Genomic DNA, 6000 nt, shown 5'->3' with positions numbered 1-6000 from the left:
CTTCCTCCATGAGGTGGCCACACCCAGCACTTGGGCTCACAGGGAGGTTGGACAATAACTGATATAAATGGGGAAAGACAGCGTCTGGTTGCAGAGAGATGAGTGGGCTGTGGAGGGAGCTCTGGGGATGCTGACACCTGGGCAGTGACCAGAAAGTGAGCGCAGGGGTGGAAGGCTGGGTGGGCAGAGGGTAAGTACTTTGCCTGGGAGTGCGTTCTCAGAGTTGGCTCCACCACCGCCTGGCTGTATGACCTTGACCTGTTCAGTTCTCCTTATTCAGCCTCAGTTTACCCATCTGTACTAGGAGGAGGTTCAGAAGGATCACAATAACAGCAGCAGTTTGCTCTTCAGTGAATAAGTACAATCAGTGAAAACTACCACGGGGTATGTTAAGACAGGAAGAAGCTGAGGCCCAGAGAGATCAAATCACCTGCCCAGGCTTACAGAGTGAGCCTGGCACTGGGGGCTGGAGCCAGGCAGTCTGACTCTGAGCAGTAAGTATCATTTCAGGTTGCGGCAGGCTCCCCTGTGTGCCCCCAGCCCTTTTGTGAACACAGAAGCCTCCTCCAGATCACATTTGAAGACATCCAGGGGGTCACCCAAAGCCAGCTGGTCCGTTCTGGCCAGGGCGGTGGGGCTCAGACCCAGGGAGGGTCTAGGACTGGCTGGGTAAGGAAGGCTTCCTGGAGTGGGGGGAACAGGCTATGACAGACAGAACTGTGAGGATGTGGGAGGGAGAAAGGACAGGGCTTTCTCGCTGTAGGTATCTTGGGGAGGGTGGAAAGGAGGGCGGTGAGCCCTGGCGAAGGCCCTACTCTGAGCCCCGGAAGCGCGGCGACAACGGGGATCGGTCGCCCCCGCATCCTCGCCCCCTGGGTCCCTGCCGCAGCTCTCCATGGTGCCTGCCTCTCAGCAGGACGAAAGCAGCGGGCGGGGTCCCGCTCCCCCCACCCCCGCCTGACCCCTCCCCCGGGCGCCCATTGGCCTGCACCCCAGCCCTCAGCCTGCGAAGTGCGTGGGGGAGGTGGTGGTCGGTGGCTGCGCTCCCACCCCAGCCTGGCGGAGGCGGCGCCTCTGCTGCAGGGCGACCAGGCCGGCGGGCGCGCGGGGCGGGAGAGGCTGGCGTGGGGCGCCGCGCTCCCGCCGCGGGCGGTGACTGACAGCGGCGGCTCTGGGCGAGCGCGGTCCCCGCGTGCGCACACGCACCCGCTGCCGGGCAGGAACCCGCGGCCACGGGCGCCGGCTGACACACGGACGCGGAGACCTGCGAGCGGCGCACACGCTCCCCGTCCCTGGGCGGCGCGGGGCGCAGACTGGCAGCTGCGCGCCGTCCCCGGGGAGCCCGGCCGGCGGACCCGCAGCCCAGCCCCGCGGCGAGGCCCCGCCGGGAGCAGGTAAGGGCCGCCCGCTGCCCCTGGCCCTCCGCGCCCTGACCGCCCTCCCCACACTCCGGAATCTTCGCCCCTCGGGACTGCGGGTCCCTCCTGCAGTTTGATCGTTTCCCAAAGCCGCGTCCTCCGCGGAGGGACGGAGAGGGACCAGAGCAGCGGGGCCGACCTCCCGAGTCCAAAATGAAGCCCCTCCCTTCGCTGTTCCCTTCCTGCACCACAAGCGGACCCCCGCCCCATGTCTGGGGGCCCTGCGGGCGACCCATCCCCGTAGCCCTTAGGGGGTGGGTCGGCCTCGCTACCTCGCGCCCCTTCCGGTGCCAGAGGGAGGACCAGGGGCCGGGCAAGCACTGCGGCCAGAGACCTATAGCGTCCCGTAAAGACCTGTCTGCTCCCAAGGCACAGGGGCGCTGGAGGGTCCCTGGCTGCTGGGTACCTCAGGTCTCAGGAGGCTTGAGGGGTGAGCAAGCGATATGCTCGGTAGGAGGTGGGGTAGGGCCAGAATAGAATGCCCCACTATGGTGACACATTCCAGATTGTTCCAAGGAGCATCCTCTCTTGGTTTCCCGCAATATGGAAGAGCTGGGGTTGGGAAGGTTTTGGTAGTCCCATGAGGAAATGTCTTGGGGGCTGGGGGGGGGGGAGGCTATGGGAGAAAGACACCTGCTTCCGAGGCTGAAGAGGGCCCGCTAGATACCCCGTCCAGCTGCCTTAAAGGTGCAGGTTCCCGCGGCAGCTCTGGGAGGAGGGGGCCGCATTCTGGCAGGACATTGGCAGGCTGGGGCATCACAAGGGGCCAGGGTGCCAATGGATGGAGCTTGAAACTCAGAAGGGAGCCCAGCAGAAGCTGATTATATTCCACATGGAGTTGGGAAGTGGAGCCTCACCCCTGGAAGGAGCTCAGGCCCCCTTTGGAAGATGCTGGGGGAGGGTGGCAGATCCCTGCTGATGCTGCAGACCCTGTGTGTGCCTTTAGTGTAAGTGCGTCAGTTCCCTTTCTCCCCCTCCCCCAGCCTCGCAGTATCCCACAAAGCCACCCCCTCTAAAAAAACCCACGCACACACAAAAACAAAAAAAACCAGACACGCATTTGGCTTTTCCTGTGAGTGGCCCTGTGTGTGTGTGTGTGTGTGTGTGTGTGTGTGTGGCGGGGGAGGCTTGGGATGGATGGGGCTACACACAGACTGTGGAGGGCTACTTGCCTCCAGGCTGCTGCTGAAAGTCCGGCTAGAGGCGTTTGAGTGCTGTGGGCTTCAGAAGGGGATGGAACACTGTGTGAGCTTTGCGGGGTGGGTAGGTGGGTAGCAGCAGCACCCAGATTTTCCCAGGATGCCCCAATCTGAGTTCCGTGCTGGGTACAGGTGGGTTGGGTTGGTAGAGAACTCAGTTACAGAATGAATTGGGCTCCTGCTCCCCACTGACCTTGGAGAGGGCAAACAGAGGTGCCAGTCTGGACATAAGCCGAAATTTGAACGTATAAATTGGAGACAGAAGCCACTGGCAGGCCCTGGGCCAGATCTTCCAACCAATCCATCAACAAGTGTGTGTGGGGTGACCAGGGGGGCAGCCCATCCCTTCCTCCCCCTCCATGGGTAGTTCATCAGTGGTTCTGCGTCTGGGACAAGACCCTGGAATCTGTTTGCCACTGTTCACAATGAGGGGAGGTGTCTCTGGGGACTCTCTTGGAGGACTGTTTTCTGTGTTCTAAGGACTAGTCAGGCTAAAGGCTGGCAGGAGGTTGATTGGAGAAAGCTTCAGAACCATTTTTCTCCTGCGGCCACCCCCCTGCCATGCTCCTACTTCGGAATACTCTCTCAATTCGTGTTGAATAAACAAACACACAAATGGGTATTTACAATGAGCATATGCAGCTAAGAGGCTAGGAAAGACAGGAGCCAGGGCTGCAAGGTGTCTTCTTCCCGGAGACATGGCCTCAGGTCTCCCAGGTCTCTGGCCTCCCACGGAGGGAGATTTCATTGACCAAGGGCTGGCCCTAATCAAGTGGGGGACAGACACCTTGTGCTGTCTGCTGGAGGACAGAGCCAGGCTCTGCCCAACTCAGCACCAGGAAGGCCTTCTTCCCTGGGAGCCTACACCTGCGTGACAGTGGGTTTCCTGTCAGGGAGGTATGTAAACAGAAGTCTGATGCTCCAGACAGGGTCTGCCTGGGGATTTTCTCCCTGGGGAGGGTTCGAGGCCCTGGCAGCCTCGGACACCTCTGAACAGAGGCATCTGAGTCCCGGGTCTGAATGTCTGGGCCTAGTGGTCCAGCTGCCAGGCAACACGCAGGCAGCAATTCAACTGCGACGTGTTTGTACTGAGCCCTGGATGCCGTCATAGGCGCATAGTGACAATCACCCCCATAGTGACACACAAAGAGGAGTGACACAGAGCCGGGAAGGCTTCCCATGACACCTGCCAGAGAGCTGGGGCAAAACGTGCAACAACAGGAAGACAAATGGACATTGGGACACACACCCTCACACAGATCTAGACGTACCTGGGACTCAGACGTGTGCCCAAGGAAGGTCACGTGAACCCTTTTAATGAAAGTGCAGGTGCATGCTGAATGGGATGTGGGAAGCGCACACATTGCGTGAGACTGGGGCCCGGGCTGGGGAACTTTCTGCAGAGGGCCCGATTGTCAGTATTTTAGGCTTTGCTGGCCATACACTGTACAGCTACTCAGTTCTGCTGTTGCAGTTTAAAAGCATCCGCAGATGACAGAGAAACAAATGGGCACAGCTGGGTTCTGAGGAGTTGTATTTAGGGACACTCAGATCTGAATTGCATACGATTTTCATGTTTCCTGAAATGGGAGTCTTTTCATTTTTTTTTTTCCCCTGACCATTTAAAAATGTGAAAATCATTCTTGGCTGTCCAAAAATAGGTGACAGGCTGGATCTGATCTGCTGGAGGGGTTTGCTAAGACCTGGATGTCAGGTAAGAAGTGGCTAAGTAGGGGCTGAGTGTTGAGAGCTCAAGCTGCCCAAGGGGCCTGGGATGCCACCCCTCACTCAGCCTGGAGCTCACAGTGCCCCTCTGTTTAATGGGTCAGTGCCAGGAGAGGCTCCCCGCCTGGCCTGAGCACCCCACCGGAGAGAGAGGCCTCTGCCATGTCCATGTGATAAATTTCCCACTCTAAGGACACCTGGAGACCACATTCATGACTGAACACAAAACCTCACACCATTGGAGTTCTCTGGAGGCTCCTTTTCCATCCACCCTCTGTGCCCAGGTCTGTGCCCACCTCCACCAGGAGGGAGACCACAGAGGAACCTGGACATGCCCCTTGGTCCCAAGTGAGACTCAGAACACACAATGAGCAGGAAGAGACCCGAAAGCAGAGTGAGGGGCTCCTCGTTTAGGACTGGTGGTTCACAGAGGAGGGTGAGGTCAATGGAGGCTGGTGCAGCCAAGATGGACTTCCTGGAGGTGGCAGTAGGAGGTTGGGTTGGCTTTGAGAGCTACCTGGGTGCTCTCATTTCAGGTCCATGCATTGCCTTAGCTGTTCTTGCATTTTCCTCCTGACAAATGGGCACAGCAGAGGGTTGGCTGAGAAAAAGATCCAACGCTCCTTTATAGATATCTCCAAATTTCTCAGCTCGGATTTCCGGCTGGGTGGTGAGCCAGGTCCTGTCTCTGGTTTCTTCCTGCCCCTTCTGTCCCCTCCTCTCATTTTCTTTATGCCTGTTCCCCAGGGGTCAGCCAGAGAGACTGTCCTCTCCTGTCCTCACATGTCTCTGGGTCCTGTCTCTCTCCATTCCATCTGCTCCTCCCCAGGCCCCATCACTGCCCTGGCCCAGGACACAGCCTCAGTGCAGGATCTCCCCCTCCCACTGAGCTCCCCAGCCTTCTGAGGAATATTCCCTGCCCGGAAGCTTGTCACTTGACTCCCTGATTAAAACTCATCCTGCCCCTAGTCATGCCCAGTGGAACAAGGCTGCAGTGTCCCTGGCATCCAAAGCCTCTGCTCTCTGCCCCCACCTCCTGATACCTCACTGTGCCCCTCCACACCCCAAAGTCACCTTTCCAAACCCCTGCAGCAGGCCCTCACCAGTTTTCTGGGTCCCTTCCACGTGCCCTGCCTGTGCCAAGTGCTGGGGGCATCAGAGCTGGCCTTCCCTTCCAGGGGCTCCCATCTTCTCAGGGGGGACTGTGGTTAACAAGGGTCACCTCTCCCTAAGCCACACCCTGTGCTGGGAGATGCTCAGTAAATATCAGCAAACAAGTGCCAGCTCCTGGCTCCCTGGTCCCCTCTCCCTCCACACTTCCTGCTGCTTCCATCATGTCCCTTCCTGCCTGTTCTCCCCTCTTCCTCTCGCCCGGCCCAGGAAGGAGAGCAAGGGAGGCAGCAATCCACTTCTGGGTTATCACCTGCCTGCTGTCCAGTGTGGCACTGCCCGGGGATGGGGAAGGATGCTGAGCAGCCAGAGAAGTCCCGTAGGAGATGGACCAGGTGGCCCCGCCCCATGAGGGCAAGAGAGGGACCCAGGGCTGTGTGTCCCACTGTGAGGACATCGCGAGGTAAAGGACAGCCTGGGAAGACACAGTAGAAAGATATCAGAGCTTCTCCCCAGGGGGTGGAATGCTGGCCCAGCCGCTGGGAAGG

The 6000-nt window shown here is 59.1% G+C and overlaps 1 protein-coding gene across 2 annotated transcripts in view; it reads left to right on the top strand.

Moving 5' to 3' along the window:
• The first annotated feature begins 1340 nt into the window (after positions 1–1340).
• The window catches only part of ADCYAP1R1 (ADCYAP receptor type I), a 46513-nt gene continuing 41853 nt past the window's right edge, over positions 1341–6000 (top strand). For both annotated transcript variants that reach the window (XM_036247187.1, XM_036247186.1), the window contains exon 1: positions 1341–1394. The gene's annotated coding sequence lies outside the window, so the exon portion shown is untranslated. The remainder of the gene's footprint in view (positions 1395–6000) is intronic.

The sequence above is a fragment of the Molossus molossus genome, unplaced genomic scaffold (assembly GCF_014108415.1).
Source record: "Molossus molossus isolate mMolMol1 unplaced genomic scaffold, mMolMol1.p scaffold_m16_p_7, whole genome shotgun sequence".
Taxonomy (NCBI): Eukaryota; Metazoa; Chordata; class Mammalia; order Chiroptera; family Molossidae; genus Molossus; species Molossus molossus.
This window is presented reverse-complemented; position numbering and strand designations above follow the sequence as displayed.